Here is a 10,986-nt window from a genome sequence, read left to right as displayed (position 1 = left end):
ACCTATATTTATTTAATAGTAGATATAAATCCAATTCAAATAATTATTGATTTAATTCAAATGCCCAAATTAAATGTTTCTGAGACACCAAAAATATTGGTTTGGATTTTACCTCTTGCCAATATTTCCAGAGGATAACAGGAACATTTTCTTGGACACATTTGAGAAGATTTAATTGTTGGTTATTTTTAGAGGTTTCTGAGGCTTTGAAAATTCCTCAATTCAAATTTCATTTGAATTTAAACATGATGCAGCAAGAGGTCTAGCCTAGTGCATTACCAGAAGCTAGGGATGTGACAGTTTCAACCACATTTTTTCAATGTTGTAATCACTTTTAAATTTTGGTTTTTGTTTGTTTTTAGTGTTGCATTTTTTATTGATTTGTATTTTTTTTGAAGTTTTGTATTTGTTTCAAAGAAGAAGTCTAGATGTATTTCATTTTTTTACGAAAATGATCAGATCTATTATAAAAATTCATGACAAGTATAAAGCATCTCAAACATCATGAAAATTACACCGAGATTCCGAGACTACCGAACGAAAACGACTATAACTCATCTGCATCCTAAATAGATTTACTATTTCATGTCTAATATTTTCTTGTCTTCTTTCCCATAAAAACGAGCGTGCGGAGTAACCAGTTGCGAAAATAAATTTAGCTATGTGTCATGCCCCACGTGTACTCTGATAGGTAGGACCAACTTGACAAAAATGCCAAATTGTTTCAAAAAATGCTAAAATTGTGGCCCAGGATGGGTGAAAATTTCTTTAAAATATGGTAATTCTTGTAAAAAAATGTTAAACAAGATGAAAACCAAGAATTTACTAATATAAGAAAAACTATATTGGACACGTAGCTACAAACCCAAAATAAGTGTAACGCAGTAATAAAATTCCTTGCATTGAATAGACCATGGAAAGTTTTGAGCCAGACACGGAATTAAACCAGAATTACCAGAGTATATAATCCAACCACCAAATTACTCGCAAAACTACACAGACAATAAACCCGTATGAATCTGGGCAGCAGCAGGTCTCTGCGGGGTGGTCCACAGTACATGACGATCAATGGCAAGGAAGAAAGAAATGAAGATTAGTTGGCAATCCTGTCCGCTATAGCCAGCAACAGTGGTTGTCCGCCCTGTGGATACTGATTTGGTCCATCTCACTCTCAGGCGGAAAGCGATGATGAGAGGAAACTTAATGGGCAGCTGACCCACAGAAGCATCTCAACCCCACGCCATTTATGGCAGATGCATGGGCAGATTTTATTCATTCAGGGAGGCCATCTAATTTTTGCTCTTCATGCAAAAAGAGCCAAGGGAAACGTCAAAAAATTGGAGGGAAATGTACTTTGAATTTCGAATGTACTCCTAGGTACGTACTCCCTCCGTCTGAAAATACTTGTCATCAAAATTGATAAAAAGAGATATATCTAGAACTAAAATGCATCTAGATACACCCCCTTTTATTCAGTTTGAAGACAAGTATTTTCGGACGGAGGGAGTACCCATCTACATTCATTCATTGCTTGATTGATTTTAGTTCTTCCATCATTTTGCTGGGCTGACAGCGGGCACCACACTTCTGTCCCTCCTGTCTTCCTAGATAGCTATCGGGTACTACTACTGGTCCATATCTAGTTAAGGCGTAGAGCTAACTTGTTGTTTCGTTATATCGCCATTAACCTCACTTTGGTTAACTTGGTAACAACAAAAAAAATACCACAAGGTAAATCAAAGGGTAGCAATGGCCATGCATGCATGTGCTCAAGGAGGTCTGTGCAGAGGCAGAGAGGGATCTAGAGGCAGGAAGAGCCTAGATGCTTTTGACACTAGCTGTGTGCCTCTGTTGGTGAAAAAAGCTTCATTTTGACTTCAAGGCAGATAGATCTTACAGTGATGGCAGAAGTGACACTGAAACACAGAGGCTCTAGGTTTGTTTCTCTCTTTCTGCCACTGTAATCCCGGTCTGCACATCTGACTAGTGGCTAGAGATCGAACATCGCAACATACAAATAAACAGCAAAGATTATGCGCACACACACATATACTATATCTTATTCTCTGCGATGCAAGAGCGAGATCAGGCAGGGCATGCAGCAGGCGCGTGGTAAGCGTGCAGGAGCGTGGTGTGTCCCCCTCCGTTTCTATCACCGGACACGGCGGCGTGGCGGCCATTAAAATTTTGCAGGTCAGCTTGAATGCCGTCCGACGTGGCTACGTACGTGACCAGCTGCATGCATGCACATGCTGAAAATGGCGCCGCACGCTTCCCTTCCCTTCGATCGCGCGAGGGGGCGCATCTCCTACGTCGCGCCGTGATGCTAGCTGCCGGTGCATGCATGCTCTGTGTCGCTGCGAGCTTCTGCTACGCCATAATAAGTACGTTTATTTGCAAATTTTATTGCTCTGTCGTCTTGGATACCTGTAATTTTTTTGCAAATATATCTCTGTTCCCCCTTTTAGCCAACTTTGTCTGCTAATTGTGCTGCTACATATGTGTGAAATTGTCACAACATCATTAACTGCTTTCAAAATGGCGCACAAGACATGATTTAGATGGTTTGATCTCGAGGGACAACAAAATTCGGGTATTGGACTCGAGGGACCGACTTTACATTGGCAATTGTCGAGGGACCAAGAGTTCACCTTTTACTTTAATAAGAAAACATGAGAAATTTGCAAAGAGCTCCCTTGTGGCGTCAGGTACAAACACCTCACATTACATCTTCTCCAAATTGATGTGTGGCTAGCCTTTTTTTTTTAGACATGTGTGTCTAGCTAGGCTAGTGTTCAGAGCATCTCTAGGAGACCGAGTATAATACCCCGACCGGCAAAATAACCGCCAAAATTTGGGTCCATGCGAAAAAAAACATCCGATCAGACACTGTAAACGCGTTGGACCCGTAAAATTATTTGAGAGGCGCGATAAAATCCCACCTCCAACCCGCGAAAACACAGGTTTCCCCATCGACACGACGGCGCCCTGTATCTCAGAAAGTGGTTGGCGGGAGGGACATTTCAGCCCGCACGCGTTCGCCACCCTCTTCCGCAGCCACCCGCCATCGGTTCCGCCTGTTCGCCGCCGGCGATTCCGACCATATCTGCGGACGGAATCACGCCGCCGGGGAGCCCCTCACCCGGTTCCACCTAGCCGCTTCACCGGCTCCTTGGATCCGCCGAGCCGAGCCGCCCCAAGTCGCCGTCGCCACCACATGATCGACCGCCGCAGAGCCACCACCCCGAGCCGGCGGTGAGTACTTGTGCTTGTGCTTTCGGATGCGATATGCATATTTGGTTCATGTGGTGTTCGTATTTTTTATTTCAAATAGAATTGAGCCCTCGCGAGAGTTTTTTGCTCGAGGATTCGTCCGATTCGGACGACTCGAATGTTTAGATGCTGCTTGAGAACCATCGGCGGCAGTTGTTGGTGATGGCTCTCGCCGTGAACGAGCACGACGATGAGAACCGAAAGAGACAGCGAGGATCGACCGTCGACCGTCTTTGCAGTCCTCGCAATCGCCATCTTGGGAACGAGATGTTGATGCAAGACTACTTCGCGGACAATCCAACATATCCACCGCGCCTCTTCCGGAGAAGGTACCAAATGCGTCGATCTCTCTGTGTAAAAAAAGTGTAAGCCTGCGAGGCCAATTGCCGGTATTTTACTTAAAGAAGAAATGCCGCGGGGTAGAAGGGACTAAGTGCATATCCAAAAATGGTCACAAACTTATAATATGCTAATGAATTTAAAAAATCTTCATGATTGTGAACATATTCCTGAATTCAAATATCTTATTGAGTGGATTTTGAAACAAGTTTGAATATATTAAAATTTGAAAAATCATTCATGGATTCACAAAATATAGAAAAAAAAGGAAAGCAAAAAAATTTTGCTTCCTTGAAACCTTTAGTTTTAATTCGTTCAGGATTTTCTTTACACTACCAATTTCTTTTAGTCCATAAGGGATTTATATAGATCAATACATGAGACTGCACGCCATGTAAACGCGCACGCGCTCATATCTGACCATACACATGATACCAGAGTGTTCATGTAAATGCAGAGTTGATCACAAAAAGGATGAACGTCAGAGACTGGACTTTTGTCGTCGAGACGTTGAAAGGTTTGGTTGTGTGGCTAGTATTTAGCGAGTTTTTATGTATTGTATCTAATTATTTATTTATTTATATGATCTATGAAGCGTTACTGCTTATATTGCAGATGATGTTTACACAAATATATGAAGCTTGTGGTGTTTGATAGATCAAGTAAATTTCAGCTTACGGCATGCCAGGCTTTGGTAATTCGCTAGCTCTGGTACTGCCGGGTTGTGCACCTTAAAAAAATAGAACAATGCCCATGCGTTGAAACGGGAGATAAATATTGTAGTACGTTAGCTAGTGATTTACCTGCCCATAATAATATTATTGTGTAAATAAATGTTCATCCAATTGTGTCCGTTAATTACCTTATATTTTGATCAGAAGTTTGGTTAGTAAATTAAATTGCTAATGATTTAGAATGTAAGTAAATTAAGTTGATTGATTATCATACAAGGAAGGTTGGATGAATGGTAATGTGAAGAAATGTGAAATGGGAACCTTACGTTCTTTTTAAGTTTGGTAGAGATAGTAGAGATATCGAGATGACTGGTGGTGCATGTATACCCGTACTCATTGTTCAGAAAATCGGTAACTGGTAGCTGCTCGGTCGGCTTGGGAGTGGCGATTAATCAGTGAATCAGAATATTAATTAAACTAGATGATGCCCCACAAGTTGTTGCGGGAATATTTTGCAATATATTTAAAATATATTAATTTTATGAAAATAAGAATATTCAGAGAAATAATATGAGAGATACAACTAAAATACATATGGTTTATTGTGTTTGATCATTGTATTATTGTAAAATAATTATTACATATATCATGCATGTTTGCATGTAGCATCACTAGTAGAAAAAGGACCATTTGTCCCGGTTCCAGAGGCCCATTTGTCCCGGTTCTGGAACCGGGACTAAAGGGTCGAGACTAAAGCCCAATACCTTTACTCCCAGGCAGGAGGGCCTTTAGTCCCGGTTGGTAACACAAACCGAGGCCAAAGAGCATCCACGCGTCAGCAGCTCAGGAGCTGGGTTTTTTTTTGAAGGGGGCACTAGTAGAAAAAGGACCTAATATGAGACATATTAGTGCCGGTTTGATTTTGAGCCGGCACTAATGTGTCCTTTAGTGCCGGTTCCAACGGCTAGCCGGCTGTTCTCATTAGTACCGGTTCGTGGCGAACCTTTAGCACCGGTTCGTGCCACGAACCGGTACTAAAGAGAGTGGTGGCAGGGTGTTGTCAGTCTGGGGCCCCTCCAGCACCTTTAGTACCGGTTCGTGACACGAACCGGTACTAAAGGTCGAAGTACATAAACCCTTCGTCCACCCGAGCCACTCTGTTCTTCCCCTTTTTCCCCTCTCCTCTCTCTTCTTCCCCTCTTCCTCTCGATCTCCTCACAAATTTTGCCCAAAATTTGTCAAGATTTGAAGGTCCCCATCCATTCAAATGATCACAAAGATTAGCAACTTTGTCCTTTCAACTCTCATTGCTAGATTAGCTCTTGCAATGCTTTGTATAGTGATTAATTTGGGAGGAATTATATTTGCTAGTATTTGATTTATATGCAATATGAGGTCAAAAATAACACTTAGTTTTCATATGTAGGCGTGGTTTACTTAGTGCCTTCTAAATCTTCGTCGTAACCACCGTCGATCGCCCGCACCATCCCGTCGCCGGCACCACCTTGTGTTGAGGCTCTTGTTCATGAATGTTTTACATTACCAAATTGATGTTTGTGTGATTTGGATATATAGTTAATCGTATAATTATCTTACCCGTACGTTGTTTGTTATACATAGTGCCATGGTTTTGATATCTGTCCCCGTCGGCCTCGTCCTTGTTATGATTCGGATGTGGTATGTTCTCTTTTAAAACCAGTTGTTGCATTTCATGTTTATGACAAATTATGCCCATCAAGTTGACATAGATATTTTTATCTAGGAGGTATGTGAACCGGAGATTCCAACCGACCCTATTGTCGAGAGGTTAAATTTAGTTGAAAGATAAAACGAGTATTTGAAAGAAAAATTGAAAAGAATTGAGGGGGAGAAGATGGAATTGGAGTTGCATGTTGCCGATGTCGTCGATGATCACAAGATCAAGATGGAGAAAATGAGGTTGAAGATTAGAAAGATTAGAAAATATGCCATTGATAGTGTGGCTTGGTATCATTATGCTGTTGGATCAATTGTTATCTTAGTTGTGATCTTCATCGCATTTGTTGTTGCATTTAAATTCTTTAGCTAGAGAGTTATTTGTATGTTGCATTTAATTAAGTGTTGTATATGAACTTTATGTATGAACTTGTATTAATTTGGTCTATTCGGTGTTGTGTAATGAAGATGAGCCGACAATGGATGTATGATGACCGATGCTCTCCCGAGTTCATTAATGGCGTGCATACTTTTCTGCGGGCTACTGAGGCAAACAAGCGGGCGGATGGTTTTATGCCTTGTCCATGTGCTGGCTGTAAGAATGGTCACAGTTACTCTACATCAAAATCCATTCACGTCCACCTATTTATGTCCGGTTTCATGCCCCACTATAATGTTTGGACCAAGCACGGAGAAATAGGGGTTATGATGGAAGACAATGAAGAAGAAGAGGACGACGATGGCTATCTTGGCCATGGGTTCCCTGAATACGATGATACAACAATGGGGGAAGAAGTTGAGCCGGCAATGCAGGAAGAAGCTGAAGAAGAGGCATCAGATGAGCCCGCTGATGATCTAGGTCGGACCATTGCCGATGCAAAGAGAAACTGCACAAGTGATCTGGAGAGGACGAAGTTGCAGCGCATGTTAGAGGATCACAAGAAATTGTTGTACCCGAATTGCGAAGCTGACAAAAAAAAGTTGGGCACCACACTTGAATTGCTGCAATGGAAGGCAGAGAATGGTGTATCTGACAAGGGATTTGGAAAGTTGCTGGTAATGATAAAGAATATGCTTCCAAAGGACAACGAATTGCCCGAGAGTACGTATGAAGCAAAGAAGGCTGTCTGTCCTCTAGGGTTAGAGGTGCAAAAGATACATGTATGCCCTAATGACTGCATCCTCTACCGCGGTGAGTACGAGGATTTGAACGCTTGCCCGGTATGCGGTGCATTGCGTTATAAGATCAGTCGCGATGACCCTGGTGATGTCGAGGGCGAGCGCCGTAGGAAGAAGATTCCTGCCAAGGTGATGTGGTATGCTCCTATAATACCACGGTTGAAACGTTTGTTCCAAAACAAAGAGCATGCGAAGGTGATGCGGTGGCACGCAGAAGGCCGCAAGAAAGACGGAAAGTTGAGAGTACCCGCTAACGGTTCGCAGTGGAGAAAAATCGAGAGAAAGTGCTGGGAGGAGTTTGCAGGTGACCCAAGCAACGTATGGTTTGGTCTAAGAGCAGATGGCATTAATCCTTTTGGGGATCAGAGCAACAACCATAGCACGTGGCCTGTGACTCTATGTTTGTATAACCTTCCTCCTTGGTTGTGCATGAAGCGGAAGTTAATTATGATGCCAGTGCTCATCCAAGGCCCTAAGCAACCCGGCAACGACATTGATGTGTACCTAAGGCCATTAGTTGAAGAACTATTACAGCTGTGGAATGGAACAGGTGTACGTGTGTGGGATGAGCACGGACATGAAGAATTTGACCTAAAGGCGTTGTTGTTCATGACCATCAATGATTGGCCTACTCTCAGTAACCTTTCAGGACAGACAAACAAGGAATACCGCGGATGCACGCACTGTTTGGATGATACCGACAGTATATATTTGGATAGTTGTAGGAAGAATATGTACCTGGGACATCGTCGATTTCTTCCGATAAGGCATCCCGTAAGAAAGAAAGGCAAGCATTTAAAAGGTGAGGCGGATCACCGGACGAACCCTCGCCACCGTACTGGTGCAGATGTACATGATATGGTCAAGGATTTGGAGGTAATCTTTGGAAAGGGTCCTGGCGGAAAACCTGTTCTGAAGGACGCCGACGGACGCGCACCCATGTGGAAGAAGAAATCTATATTTTGGGACCTGCCATATTGGAAAGACCTAGAGGTCCGCTCCGCAATCAACGTGATGCACGTGACGAAGAATCTTTGCGGAACCCTACTTGGATTTTTGGGCGTGTATGGGAAGACAAAAGATACACCAGAGGCACGGGAGGACCAGCAACGTATGCACGGAAAAGCCGGCATACATCAGGGTCAGGCCAGCTATGCTCTTACCAAAGAAGAGAAGGAAATCTTCTTCGAATGCCTGCTCAGCATGAAGGTACCGTCTGGCTTCTCGTCGAATATAAAGGGAACAATAAATATGGCAAAGAAAAAGTTCTAGAACCTAAAGTCTCATGACTGCCGCGTGATTATGACGCAACTCCTTCCGGTTGCATTGAGGGGGCTTCTACTGGAAAACGTTCGATTAGCCATTGTGAAGCTATGTGCATTCCTCAATGCAATCTCTCAGAAGGTAATCGATCCAGAAATCATACCAAGGTTACAGAATGATTTGGTGCAATGTCTTGTCAGTTTCGAGTTGGTGTTCCCACCATCCTTCTTCAACATCATGACGCATGTCCTAGTTCACCTTTGCGAAGAGATTAACGTTTTGGGTCCTGTATTTCTACACAATATGTTCCCCTTTGAAAGGTTCATGGGAGTCTTGAAGAAATATGTTCATAACCGTGCTAGGCCAGAAGGAAGCATCTCGAAGGGCCATGAAAATGAGGAGGTCATTGTGTTTTGTATTGACTTCATTCCTGACCTTAAGCCGATTGGTGTTCCTGAATCGCGGCATAAGGGCAGACTGGAAGGAAAAGGCACGCTAGGAGGGCATCAAATAATATGTATGGACGGTCATTCTCTCACTGAAGCACACTACACAGTTCTACAGAATTCCGCCTTGGTGGCTCCGTATATGGAGGAACACAAGAATTTTCTACAGTCCAAACACCCGGAGAAGTCTGACGACTGGATTACACGCGAACAAACGAGGACTTTCGCCGGTTGGTTGCAGAAACGTGCCTTGAATGATGGCGATATTCAAAATGACCTGTACTCGCTGTCCCAGTTACCATCTTCGAATATAATGACTTTCAAAGGGTACCAGATAAATGGGAATACATTTTACACGATCGCCCAAGATAAGAAGAGCACCAGCCAAAACAGTGGTGTCCGCTTTGATGCAACAACCAACACGGGAAAGGAAACATATTATGGTTACATAGAGGACATATGGGGACTTAACTATGGATCAGGTGATTTGATGGTCCCTTTGTTTCGGTGCAAATGGGTCAATATGACACGAGGCGGGGTAACGGAAGACCCGCAGTACGGAATGACAACAGTGGATCTCAACAATCTTGCGTATGCAGACGAACCATTCATCCTAGCCAATGATGTGGCGCAGGTTTTTTATGTGAAAGACATGTCTACCAGGCCGAGAAAAAGAAAAGATAAGGAAGCGAATGGATCATACAACGAGCCAAAGCGCCACATAGTTCTTTCAGGAAAAAGAAACATCGTGGGAGTGGATGAAAAGACAGACATGTCAGAAAATTATGAAAATTATGATGAAATTGCTCCATTCACAGTGAATATTGACCCGAGAATCCAGTTAAATGATGAAGATTTTCCATGGCTACGACGCAAAGGGACACACGCGAAGAAAAAGTTTCACACCCAAAGATCTGGGATGTGATCGGCTTCACTATCATCACTTTCTTCTGTGTTTCACACCCAGGAGGGAATGTCTATAATAGTTAGGGTAGTTATGTGTTTTGGCATTTGAAACGCTAAGAAATTTTATGTGCAAACAAATTCTTTTCATGCATTTACTGATTTTTTCCAGCTAAATGACCCTGAAATTGAAATGCATTTCAAATGAACTCAGAAAAGGTTGAAAGTTGGCATGGTATCATAATTTCATACAAATAGCATGTGCAAATAAGTAGAGAGGGTTACGGCAAAAACTGGATGCACTTCATGTACAAAATTGACAAATATTTCGAAGTATCAGGGTTTCCGACGAAAATTGAACTGTTACAAAGGCATTTCATTTTTTAAATAACCTAAGCATTACCAAATTGAATATAATGATAAAACACACTAATATTAAACATAAGAAAAAAGAATCACTGAAAAAACTTTTTTCAAAGTTAAGTTATTCACAAACTAGTGATTCACACAAATTTCAAATAATTCAAAATTTAAACTATTCAAATTTGGAAACTACCGGCACTAACAGAAAGTCTGTAATTTTTTGTACCTAAAGCAAAAATATTCACAAAGAAACTCTAAATACAGCAAAAAACAACTCAAAAATAAATAAAACAAAAATAAATAAAGCGAAAAGAATTAAGAAAATAAAAAAGCCCGCCTAGCGGGCCAAAGCGGCTTGCATACGACTATGAACACAACCTTTAGTTGGGCCAGGATGTAGGCCCGCAAAGGCCCAGTAGGCCCACTGGGTGAAGAGGACAGGTAGGCCCTGTAGGCCTGCTTAGGAGAGGAGCTCGAGAGAACTACCGCACTGGGGCTTATAAACCAGTGCGGTAGCCCCTCGACTAGCGAGGTGGGACTAAACTTGCGCACCGCCTCGAGCCAGCGCACCCCCTTTAGTACCGGGTCGTGGCTCCAACCGGTACTAAAGACCCCCCCTTTAGTACCGGTTGGAGCCACAACCCGACACTAAAGGGGGTGCGCTTCCCGCCGCTTGGCCTGGCCAAAACAGACCTTTAGTACCGGTCGGTGGCTCCAACCGGTACTAAAGGTCCATCCTATATATACAACACTTGAAAAAAAATTCAGTTTCCCTCTGTTTCCTCCCTCCCTCGCGCCGCCCTGCCCCGATCGACGCCGTCCCCATCGACGTCGCTGCCCCCGCCCCTCGT

This window comes from Triticum dicoccoides, chromosome 7B (genome assembly GCF_002162155.2).
Source record: "Triticum dicoccoides isolate Atlit2015 ecotype Zavitan chromosome 7B, WEW_v2.0, whole genome shotgun sequence".
In the NCBI taxonomy this organism is placed as follows: domain Eukaryota; kingdom Viridiplantae; phylum Streptophyta; class Magnoliopsida; order Poales; family Poaceae; genus Triticum; species Triticum dicoccoides.
Note: the sequence above shows the minus strand (reverse complement) of the source record.